We start from the raw sequence: 13508 nt of genomic DNA on the forward strand, positions 1-13508 counted from the left end.
CTGTCTTTGCTGCCTGTGAACATGATACAGTCTAATCAGTAATAAAATAATTATCAAACAGAAGAGTAGGTGATTTAAGAGAAGTTCCAAACATTACTATGCAAGTAGAGCAAAAGAATGAATTAATTCTATCTGAGGGAGTTGGCAAAAGCTTCAGAGAGGAGGCTTTCAAAGAGTGAATAGAAACTTTATAAGTGGAAAAAGAGTATTTACAATGAAAAATGATGCATTCCAGTGATGATTTTTCTGGAAAGTCAACTGTTTACTGGGAACAGCAAGAAATGAAGCTTGAAAGCTATCTTGGGCCAGCTGGGATCTGGAGTTTGAACTCTATTCTGTATGCAGTGGAACCAGTGATCTTTCTAATAAACCATCTGTGGACCATCCATGGGATAAAGCCCAGATTTCTAAATGCAGCACATGGGCTCTTTCATCACCTAGCAACTGCTCTCTCTTTTTCTAAGCCCTACTCCCACCAATCCCTGGGGAACCCGACACTCCAGTCACCAACTTTCACCGGTCTTTGCACACATTTGACTTTTTCCTGCACCATTCTCCTTTCACTCCTTGTGAACTGTTACATATCCTTCATATTAAGTTCAAGTGTCACAATTTTTGTGAAATCTTCCCATCACCCCAGTCAGTGCAGGGGCAGGGGTTTTGTGGGGACACAGTTCAAAGTAGTGCTTTTCATATCTGGGGAGGTTGAAAGCCCTTGAGCCAGCCTGGATTGGACCTTGCCCTGATTGTACTTACTTCAGCATTCCTACCCTTGCAATGCAATGTTGACCAAAGTGGAAGTCATGAGACCCAGCCACCCTACCCCAGTCCACATGAGGCACCAAGAATTCACTCTCTTCCCATAGCTTCTTGTATACCCTCGTTATAGTACTCACCTCATTGCTTTATAACTGTTTACTGGTATCCCATTCAAGGATTTTCTCCTAATCCAAGATTGAGTTGTTTGCAAGCAGGAATTTCATTTTGGTGTTTTACCACCAAAGTACTTGTTTAAGAAGTGCTCACTAAAGATTTGTGACTATTATTTTGAAGTCATTTGAAGTACAGGTCTCTATACATTCTTGAACATGAAGTCCAACTGTAGTCATTTCCAGGACACAAGAAAGAGTGTTTGGAGGAGGCAAAGGGAATATGGTCTAATGTAGTGTTTTTCACTTTGAGGAAGGGTGCTAGCCCTTGAAGCAGTCTTCCATTCCATGATTGCATTTATTTTAATGGTCTTACTATTATAATGGAAAAGTTATTTAAGATGGACCAAAGTAAAAATGATGAGACACCCAGCCACTGAGAAACTTGGGTTTGTTCAGAAGAGAAACTTGGGTTCCAGCCATCTACAAGACAGATGCTCAGTAAGAAATAGAGTAACAAGGAGAAGAGAACTTCAGAGAAGACTCATAACTGAGATGAAAGGGGAGGATGTCCACTCCAGGGACATAGAGTCTAAAGTAGCATCAGAGCAGGGTCAGCAGCAAGACCACAGAGCTGTTGTAATTGACTTCAGCCCCAGCCTCAGAGATTAGAAAGAGAAATAGGCAGAAATATGAGCATATTGTCCTTAATTTTCTTGTGTTCCCATCACGTTCGCAAGGTTTTCTGTTACCATCCTGTGTCTCAGTTCTCCTGAAATCTTATGGATTTTTCTTCCCTTGCATAATTTATTTCAATCAGTAAACTACCTTTTATTGCTGGTGACCATAACATTTATCATTCAAATCAGGACACAGCTGAGAATAAAATGGAGCATAGGAATAATTAAACTGGTATAACAGATGTAAACTGACACTGTCCCAGGCTATCTGGGACACAGGGCAAGTCCCCCATTTTTCCAATTAGAAGATGCAGATGTGTCCTGACCAAAATGAATATGTAAACTTCTGGGAATGTAGCTAAATAATCAAGTGTTTACTTATATAATATTTCATTTATTAGTTTAGTTAAACACAAATATTTAAATTACATACAAAAATCTATTGATTTTCTACTCTCACATTTTATAAACAATTTTATTCCAACTAATTTCACAAACCTTTGACAGCAGGACCTTTGCTCCAGTAGAGCCATTTTTTAAGTCAGCTAATCATTTCCCAGAGTTCAACAGCATTTTATCTAAAATGTTTGATATGTAGCACTTCTTGAATTCATATACAGTAATAATAATATAATTGGAAATCTATCCTAAGACAAAAATACCTATTCATATAACAGTTTTAATGATTGTCCCGTAAGAGTTTTTTTTGGTGATTTCCCCATAAAATAAACACTTTATTATTTAATTGTGGAATATATCAAGCCTACCAAAATATTAAATGAATAAACACCTGTATCTTTATGCATATATTTAAGAAGTTCTCTAGGCTGTATATCTAGAAAGGAATTAAGTCTGGTTCACTAAGATATTATGTACCTTCAAACTTACTAAATGTTACCTAATCACCAAATTACCCTCTAGAGTCTTTGCTTCCACCAATGTTTGAGAGTTCTTGTTATTATGCATCCTTACCTGTACTTGGTATTTTCAGACTTTAATTTTTTTCTAATTCGATGGTCATAAAATTGGTATCCAATTTCAGTTTAATTTTTGTGTCCTGGATTGGTGGTGAAGGCAAATATTGCTGTCTTTATTGGCCATTTATATTTCCTGTTCCATGAATTAGCTGTTCATATTTATTGGCCATTTTTCAACTGGATTGTTTGTCTTTTTTCTTATTGATCCATACAACTTACCTCTATACTGTCTACTAGTCCTTTGCAATCTATATCTTAAATTTTTGCCTTATTTATGATGTCTTTTTTCTAATTTTTATATAATCACGTGTCAGTATTCTCCCTTTATATCTCTTAACCCTGAAATCGTACAGATAATCTACTAAAAATCATCTAAAATCTTATAAGTCTGTTTTTCACACTCATGTCCTTAACCTACCTACAAGTATCTTCTTAGGTAAGGAGACAAGAATAAAACCTTATTTTCTATATGGATAACCAGTTGCCAGAGCACATTTATTGACACATGGTCTTCAATATGTTTTTGATAGTGCACTCCTGTAGAAGTAAAAATGTTCTAAGCCTTCACCCCCAACTCAGGTCTATTTATAAGTAAATTATACATATGTGCTACTATCAAATTATATTATATATTAGTGATGCTTAATTTCTTTTTATTTCCTTACTAAAAATATAAAAAGTAATTGTAATATTTTTCTGACAGTACTCCATTTCTGTTATATATCTAATTTCCGTATGTGTTTGCTTTTCTTCCTGGCTTCTCTGTTCTGTTCCATTGTATATACCTGCACCACTACCATACACTCTGAAATATTACAGGTATCAAGCTACATATTGATACCTGGTAGAATAAGTCTCCTTAAGTTACACTACTTCCAAATTGTTGGCTTTTTTTGGCCCTCTAAATTGTTCTTCTAAAGTGATGCTTAAAAGGTTTATTCATAATGGTATCTAACACTTAAAACCATGAGTTCTTACCCATGGGAATTAGCTATATATCAAAATTCTTTGCCTCTTTTTTTTTCCATCAGATAACCTTTACAATCCTGTGGTCAGCATCACACGCTGAGAAATAACATAGTGGTACATTTAATTATTTCATAAGTAGGTTTGCACAGAGGTTTATTAGAAAGAAGCTGGCAGCACACCCTGATATGTTGCAGTCCTGATGTTGTTCTTCCTAGGATAGTCAGTGGTAAGAGTCTGGAAGTCAGTAACCCAACTCATGGAAACCAGGAAGAAGGTAGTCAATTTATTGGATTAGATTCTAATTGCTACTCCTGTAATAAATTTCTGGAGTAAGGGGGAGTGTACTTGTGGTCTAGTGAGAATTACAACTTATTTTAAAAGACGATAAGAGTTGCTTAAGGTTCAATTCTTCAATAATTAGTAGAGTTTCACCAAAGTAATAATTGCCTATACACTACAGAAAGTAGAGCCCATGTTCTCTTCCTCCCTTGTTTCCTTCCATCTTTCCTTCTTTTTTCTTTCCTTCTTCATGTTTGTCACTTTTCTTAGGTTTCTCATTTCTAATAGAGTCCATCTGAATAACAAAAGATGAAACAGAAGAGAACACTGACTATTGTAAATAATGCTGCAATGAGCATAGGAGTTCATATATCTTTTTGAGTAAGTATTTTTATTTTCTTCAGGTAAATACCCAGAAGTGGCATTGCTGGATAATATGGTAATTCTATTTTAGTTTATTTGAACACCTTCATACTGTTTTCCACAGTGGCTGCACCAATTTACATTCCCACCAACAGTGCATGAAGGTTCCCTTTTCTCCATATCCTTACTAACACTTGTTATTTCTTGTCTTTTTGATGATAGCCATCCTGACAGGTATGAGGAGATATTCATTGTAGTTTTGATTTTCATTTCCCTGATATTAGTAATGTTGATCACCTTTTTGTGACCATCTGTATGTCTTCTTTGGAAAAATGCCTATTCAGATCCCCTACCTATTTTTTAATTGGATACATGATTTGCAAATATTTTCTTCCATTCAGGTAGTTGCCTTTTCATTGCAACATTATTTACAATAGCTACAATGTGGAAACAACCTAAAGCGTCCACTGGTGGGTGAATGGATAAAGAATATGTGGTGTATATTATATATATATATACAATGGAACATTATTCAACAATAAAAAAGTGGAATCTTACCATTTTTGGCAACAGGGATGGGATGGGACTTAAGGGCATTATTCTAAGTGAAATAAGTCAGACAGAGAAAGACAAATACTGTATAATCTCACTTATATGTGGACCCTAAAAAAAAATGAGCTCAAAGATACAGAGGACAAATTGTTTGATGCCAGAGGCAGGGGATGGGGGAGGGTAAAATGAATGAAAATGGCCAAAAGGTACAAACTTCCAGTTATGAAATAAATAAGTTATGGATATGTAACGTACAGCTTGGTGACTATAGCTAATAATACTGTATTGTATATTTGAAAGATTCTAAGAGAGTAGATCTTAACAGTTCTCATCACAAAAAAAAATAGTTCCACAAATAATGAATCATCATGTGGTACGTCTAAAACTAGTGTAATGTTATATGTCTATTTTATCTCATTAAAAAAATAGAACATTGAAAAACTTTTAAAAGAGTTAATAATCTTATGGTAGAATATCAGAGATCAGAAATATTAATGTTTTTGACATGTCATGACATAGATTTGCAGATCGTTCTTTTTTGCTTCAGCAGCTAGTTCTGATTATGAGAATTATGTTTGAGTTATTTGGTCGCTTAGTTGCGTATGATTCTTGTTTTTAATGACTCACTTCCCTTACCTTCACCAGGTCACAGTGAACTTTTGCATTTTGTTCATTGCTGTACAGTACTGAGTAGGAAAGATAGTTCACTCTAAAGGATGGTAAAATATCTTCTAATTTAGGTATTCTGCTTCTATCTTATTTCCTTTAGAAAACATTTTGTGCAATGACTCAGAAAAATGTTTTTCTGAAATGAATACCGCTCTGTATTTTGCATTTGTCATAAAAATGCTAAACTATTATAAAATAATTAGCTTTTTCAAAAATAAGTAGCTTTCTACATAAAGGAGTGATTAAATGCATAGTTATATTTGCTGATTTTTTTTTAAGCTGGAGACTATTTTTATAGGCTTGTTTTTGTTTTGTTTTGTTTTGTTGGTCGAGAGCCTTATCCTCAAATTTTAAAAGGTTATGTTAGAAAGCAGTTTCTCTCTTACCTCCTCCTACACCTAGATTGGCCTCATTCTCTGGGCAAAGATAATAACTTTCTGAGCTGCAGAATACAGGTTGTGTGGTAAAGTTGGGTTTCTTTTCCTTTTCTTTTTCCTCTTCCTACACTTGAAGCCAACAAAGCCTCAATTTCTTTTCTGAAGAATTCCAAAATTCTTGAATTTGGGACACTTAACACCACCTTTTCTGGAAGTATAGGTGCCTACTTTCTGCCTTTAATTACTATAAAAAATGAAATCTGCCCTCTCTAATGAAGGAATTGCTGTGGGTGATGCCTGCCACCTATCTCTTTAGAACTCTCCTGGTCTTCCTCTTATGAGCACCTCCCTTTCCACCCAACCCCTCATGTTTGCATCAGCACCCTCCAGAGACAGTATCTCTCACACTGCTCCCCCACTTTACTGCATTGAAACCTGCAGCTAAATAATGTATTTTGGCCACTGTCTGATTGTTCACCCTAAACGCCATCCCATACGCACTCGATAGGGATATTCCTTATTTATTCTCACTTCTTTGCTTAAAGTTTTATGGAAGTTTTCAGGGACTGCTTTTATGGCTGCCAGCCTGAACTGTTCAATTGTATCTATCAGTATCTACTATTCTCTAGACACAGAAAAAGTCAGGATTGAAGGGTACAAAGATTCCCTTCCATTTCCAGTCTGATTTGTTTGAAAGATGGAGGTGTTTACTCTTTTAAAAACAACTCTAATATACTTGTTGGCAAGTACCTATTTTAATTTTATAGCTCCTATTCTCTAGTATTTTTTGAAGTATTTTGATATAGGAACTAGAATTAGATTCTGAAAAAGGGAAAGCAAGCTAAGTCAGTGCTATAAGGGGTTGTGAGAGCATAGTCCCAGTGAACTGATCCCAGCAACATCATCCTTTTGCTAATCCAAAATAACAGCATGTATCTAGACATAACCTACTGTTGGGATAGTTGCCTGTAAATTCACCCTAACTACAGTGATGCTTATTATAAGTCTCATAATGTCAAAGGATTTGCACTATTACTTAATTGTCTGCTGAGCTTTACCCTCTCTTTCCCCATTTGATTCTCAGAAAGCTTTCTGGCTGCTATAAAACTTACATTTCAGTATCCAACATAATATTCTTCTTTTGCTTCTCTGCAACAGGTCCAGTATTATCTCATGAGCACTTTATGTCTCCATTCAATATAAAATATTTTTGCCAGAAATTTAAAAAATAACAGAAAGAGAGGCCATGGCAAAGTAAACAGCACTCATTTCAGAACATGATCTAGAAATAATACTCATTATTATTTTATTCAGTCTAATAGATTTACATACATGTTTAACTATTTGCTCGATTTATTTTCCTAACTCAGTGCTTCATTCAGTTTCTTTATTTTTGAAATAAACTTTTTATTTCTTCTGTGGGAATTTGTTAAAGTCATTTTTTTCCACAGAAAATATCTTTATTTCAGTTTTATTTTTGAATAATAATTTTGCTGGTTATAAAATTTGGGGTTGACTTTTTTTTCCCTCTACACCTTAACAATTTAGTCTACTGTCTTCCAGCTTGTATCATTTTTCTGAGAATTCTCCTGTATATCTAATATTTGTTTCTTTGAGGTAATATGTTCTCTATATTTGTAGAAAATGTTTTGTTTGTTTGTTTGTTTTGTGGTACGCGGGCCTCTCACTGTTGTGGCCTCTCCCATTGCGGAGCACAGGCTCTGGACGCGCAGGCTCAGCGGCCATGGCTCACGGACCCAGCCACTCCGCGGCATGTGGCATCCTCCCAGACCGGGGCACGAACCCGCATCCCCTGCATCGGCAGGCGGACTCTCAACCGCTGTGCCACCAGGGAAGCCCTGTAGAAAATATTTTTTATACTCGGTTCTTCAATTTCACTGTAACATAACTAGTTATAAATTTAGTTTTATTTATTCTACTTGGAAATCATTGTGATTTCTAAATCTGAGAATTAATGTCTTTTATAAATTCCAGGAGCATCAAAACCATCCCAGTATTCTGCAAATATTGCTTCCCTCCTCATTGCCTCTTCCTCCCTCTAGACCACCTGTTAGACATATATTAGACTAGCGCATGTATCTTCCATATCTCTTTATCCTTTCTAACATTTCCTGTATCATTATCTTTCTATGCTATATTCTGTGTAATTTCATCAGTTCTGTCTTCCAGTTCACCATTCTTTCATTTTAGTGATGATAGTTTTTTTAAACATTCTACTTGGTTCTTTTATAAATTTGTCTATTTCTTTTTACTAGCTTTTCCATTTCTTGTGTTTTCATCCCTTATCACATATTTTTAATAATTATTAAATACCTATTGCAAATATTTGTATTCAATAATTTCAAGGTCTCATAATTCATGATCTGGTTATGCCATTCTGGTGTGGTGGTTTAAAAATATCCCTGATCATTTATAGGGTTTCCCAATGATTCTAGTGTAAATACTCACCTATAGTAAATTTCAGGCTGCCAATGGTTTAAACAACTGACTCTCAAAATTCCTGAACACTTAACAATAAGTTTTCACAAGCCAGTATGAGTCAAATCCAGAACACTATTCATTCTTTCTGCTACTTCTCACTCATTGTGTCCTTTGTGATTTTAATGTGGTTATAAACTCATGTTTGGCAGAGTTTAATTTTTTGTAAAAACCTGTGTGGCCTTAATTGAGGGAGTTTCTCTCCAGAGAGAATTTTCATTTTATTCTTCCAGTTACCATAGGGATTTCATCAGCGAAGGACCACTTTTCATATTCACTTTTTGCCTCTAGGTTTCCCATACCTTGCAGGTAGAATAATTTCAAGCTGCATATCTGGGTGAGGGAAGCCTATGATTAAAAATGATCAAAGGAGAATTTTTTCACATACTGAGCCAAGGATGAAACAGACATGCTTCCTTTTCATGTCCCTTTGTCAGTGGATAAAGATGTTCTTCATTTTGGACTCCTTGATGTTTTGCTGACTTTTTGAGGAGCTTAGATATGCATTTAAAATAATGTTGGTTATGTTTTATCCATCATTTTTAGGTGTTCTGGAGAATATTTATGTTATTTAGTTTTCTACATTTCCAATAAGAGAAGTTTATATAAAATTTTATGCCAATTCTAATCAAATACATTAACTCCACCATAAAATTTTTAATTTTATCAACAGTTAGAAAAGGATTTTCAAAACACCTCTAAGAGATAGTATAGCATTGTAACGAAGAGTAAGAATATAGAGTCAGAACAAGTGGGGTTTGATTTTAACTTCCCCACTAATAGCTTCTGTACCTCAGGCACAGACATCTTTTATACATCTCTATTTTCTTTTCTATTATGACCACATAATGAGAGTTATTATGAGGGTACATAAAATGATACATCTAAAGCATACAGCACAGTGGCTGGCATATAAAGATTTCTTAGTGGTAGCTTAAAATATCCTTTATTCATAACATCATTTAATACAAACTCTGTCATTGGCAGACTAAAGGTTTAACTAATGCAAAACAGATTCTTGTATCTTCTAAAAGTGTTTCATTATTTCTTTGCAAGAAGCATTGAAAAATCAGTGTGGGTATCTTGGAATTGAAATTAATTTACACAGTCATAACTACTAGAGATATTTAGTTAACAGAATAGTTATTAAATAGTTGTTGTATATACTTATGTTCTCAAACCATGTTTCCCATGGGAACATAATCTGAAAAAAATGGTATATGTTTTCACATGGGAGAAAAATTTTCTGAATGATTGAAAATATTCATTAATTGAAGATTTTTTGTTTTGGCTTTTTTCCTTTAGAGGAGAATGTTCTATTTATTTTGATTTTTAGAAGTGCTTTGATAAGCTGCTTGGGATAGAGCTGTGACCCCAGGAGCATGCTGGGTTACAAAAGATATTTGCTGATTTTATCCATCAAAGGCAAAGAGGAGAATTTGTGTGGCTTAAGATGAAGAGAAGGAGGTAGGAGAAATGAAGTGAAAAGGGGAGGTGAAAATGAGATGCTTACTGTGTGTATTACTTCCCTTGGCCTCCCAAATCTTCATTAAAATCCAATTAAAGCATGGGAAATGTGTATATGGCCCTTCTCCCTCAAATCTGTGTATAATGTCGTTGTCTTTTTTTATTGAAGTGTAGTTGATTTACAATATCATGTTAGTTTCAGGTGATATAGCAAAGTGATTCAGTTATATGTATTTCTTCAGATTATCGTCCATTATAGGTTATTACAAGATGATGAATATAGTTCCCTGTGCTACACAGTAAATCCTTGTTGCTTATTTATTTTATGTACAGTAGTTTGTGTCTGTTAATTTCATACTCCTAATTTATCCCTCTCTCCCTCCCTTTCCCCTTTGATAACCATAAGTTTGTTTTCTGTGCCTGTAAGTCTGTTTCTGTTTTGTATTTAGATTCATTTGTATTATTTTTTAGATTACACATTTAAGTGATGATATATAATATTTGTCTTCCTCCGACTTACTTCAATTAGTATGATATTCTCTAGATCCATCCACATTGCTGCAAATGGCAATATTTCATTCTTTTTAGGGCTGAGTAGTATTCCATTGTGTGTGTATATATATATATATATATATATATACACCACATCTTCTTAATCCATTCATCTGTTGAAGGACATTTAGTCTGCTTCCATGTTTTGGCTGTTGTAAATAGTGCTGCTATGAACATTGGGGTTCATGGATTTTTTTCAAATTAGAGTTTTTATCTTCTGACAAGAGCTTAATATCCAAAATATACAAGCAGTTCATATAACTCAATATCAAAAAAAACAATCCAATCAAAAAATGGGCAGCAGAAGACCTAAATAGACATTTAGGTCTTATGTGCCAACAAGCACATAAAAAGATGCTCAACATTGCTAATTATTAGAGAAATGCTCATCAGAGCCACAAAGAGATATCACCTCATACTGGTCAGAAGGCTATCATCAAAAAGTCTACAAATAATAAATGCTGGAGAGGGTGTGAAGGAAAGGGAACCCTCTTACTCTGTTGGTCGGAATGTAAATTGGTACAGTCACTATGGAAAATGGTATGGAGGTTTTTTAAAAAACTTAAAGCCACTAGGTGATCCATCAATCCCATTCCTGGGCATATAATGCCATTCTCTGTAGGCTTCTAATTTAACTGAAAATAAATCTGACATTCCAATTTATTGTCCTTTGTCCTTTGTTAATCCTTGATTTTCAGTAACTTCATCAAGATTTAGCTTTTGCTTAATCTATTAATATTCTTGAAACAAAGTAAGCCCCTTTTGACCTGAAAATTCAAGTCTTCTTATATGTTAGCAAAGTATTCTCTTACTATTATTTTCAAATACATTTTTTTCTGTTTCATGTCTTCTTTCTCTTTTTCATGGTCCCTAATAATAATCTGTATGTTGGCTCTCTGTTTTTTCTGTCATCCACACCAATCTTCTTTTTTTTACTCAAATTTTAATCCTTTTAAACTTCATTTGATAATTTTTCTCAAAATCTCAGTCCAAACTTCATGTCCATGGTTTAGTATTTACACTGGCAGTTCTCCTTTCTTATTCTTCTGATAAGGTTTTAAAATCTACAATGACTTTATTTTTTTAATCTAAGTATAGTTGATGTACAATACTATGTAAGTTACAGGTGTACAGTGTAGTTATTCACAATTTTTAAAGCTTATACTCCATTTACAGTTAATATAAAAATTGGCTATATTACCCATGTTGTGCAATATATCCTTATAGTTTTTAAAAATATCTTTATTGGAGTATAATAGCTTTACAATGTTGTGTTATTTTCTGCTGTACAACAAAGTGAATCAGCTATGTATACATATATCCCCATATACCCTCCCTCTTGAGCCTCCTTCCTACCCTCCCTATCCCACCCCACTAGGTCATCATAAAGCACCGAGCTGATCTCCCTGTGCTATGCAGCAGCTTCCCACTAGCCATCCATTTTACATTTGATAGTGTACATATGTCAATGCTACTGTCTCACTTCGTGCCAGCTTCCCCTTCACCCACTGTGTCCTCAAATCCATTCTTGACGTCTGCATCTTTACTTCTGCCCAGCCACTAGGTTCATCAGTACTGTTTTTTATAAATTGCATATATGTGTGTTAGCATACAGTATTTGTTTTTCTCTTTCTGACTTACTTCACTCTGTATGACATAGTCTATGTCCATCCACCTCATTACAAATAACTGAGTTTTGTTTCTTTTTATGGCTGAGTAATATTCTATTGTAAATATATGCCACATCTTCTTTATCCATTCATCTGTCAATGGACATTTGGGTTGCTTCCATGTTTTGGCTATTTTAAATAGTGCTGCAATGAACATTGTGGTACATGTCTCTTTTTGAATTGTGGTTTTTTTCAGGGTGTATGCCCAGTAGTGGGATTGCTGGGTCATACGGTAGTTCTATTTTTACTTTTTTAAGGAACCTCCATACTGTTCTCCATAGTGGCTGTATCAATTTACATTCCCACCAACAGTGCAAGAGGGTTCCCTTTTCTCCACACCCTCTCCAGCATTTATTATTTCTAGATTTTTTGATAATGGCCATTCTGACCAGTGTGAGGAGATACCTCATTGTGGCTTTGATTTGCATTTCTCTAATCATTAGTGATGTTGAGCATCTTTTCATGTGTTTGTTGGCAATCTGTATGTCTTCTTTGGAGGAATGTCTGTTTATGTCTTCTGCCCATTTTTGGATTGGGTTGTTTGTTTTTTTGATATTGAGCTGCATCAGCTGCTTGTATATTTTGGTGATTAATCCTTTGTCAGTTGCTTCATTTACAAATGTTTTCTTCCATTCTGAGGGTTGTTTTTTTGTCTTGTTTATGGTTTCCTTTGCTGTGGAAAAGCTTTTGAGTTTCATTAGGTTCCATTTGTTTAGTTTTGTCTTTATTTCCATTACTCTAGGAGGTGCATCAAAAAGGATCTTGCTGTGATTTATGTCATAGAGAATTCTGCCTATGTTTTCCTCTAAGTGTTTTATTATAGTGTCTGGCCTTACATTTAGGTCTTTAATCAATTTTGAGTTTATTTTTGTGTGTGGTGTTAGGAAGTGTTCTAATTTCATTCTTGTACATGTAGCTGTCCAGTTTTCCCAGCATCACTTATTGAAGAGGCTGTCTTTTCTCCATTGTATATTCTTGCCTCCACACACCATATGTGTGTGGGTATATCTCTGTGCTTTCTATCCTGTTCCATTGAGCTATATGTCTATTTTTGTGCCAGTACCATACTGTCTTGATTACTGTAGCTTTGTAGTATAGTCTGAAGTCAGGGAGCCTGATTCCTCCAGCTCATTTTTCTTTCTCAAGATTGCTTTGGCTATTCGGGGTTTTTTGTGTTTCCATACAAATTGTAAAATTTTTTGTTCTACTTCTGTGAAAAATGCCATTGGTAATTCGACAGAGATTGCATTGAATCTGTATATTGATTTCGGTAGTATAGTCATTTTCACAATGATGATTCTTCCAATCCAAGAACATGGTATATCTCTCCATTTGTTTGTATCATCTTTGATTTCTTTCATCAGTGTCTTACAGTTTTCTACATACAAGTCTTTTCCTCCTTATGTAGGTTTATTCCTAGGTATTTTATTCTTTTTGTTGCAATGGTAAATGGGAGTGTCTCCTTAATTTCTCTTTCAGATTGTTCATTGTTAGTGTGTAGGAATGCAAGAGATTTCTGTGCATCAATTTTGTATCCTGCTACTTTACAAAATTCATTGATTAGCTCTAGTAGTTTTCTGGTGGC

General features: G+C 34.7%; 1 protein-coding gene across 1 annotated transcript in view; it reads left to right on the forward strand.

Moving 5' to 3' along the window:
• The window catches only part of PGR (progesterone receptor), a 101928-nt gene that overhangs the window by 38057 nt on the left and 50363 nt on the right, over positions 1-13508 (forward strand). The gene's annotated exons all lie outside the window — the stretch shown is intronic.

The sequence above is a fragment of the Physeter macrocephalus genome, chromosome 16, assembly GCF_002837175.3.
Source record: "Physeter macrocephalus isolate SW-GA chromosome 16, ASM283717v5, whole genome shotgun sequence".
Classification (NCBI taxonomy): domain Eukaryota; kingdom Metazoa; phylum Chordata; class Mammalia; order Artiodactyla; family Physeteridae; genus Physeter; species Physeter macrocephalus.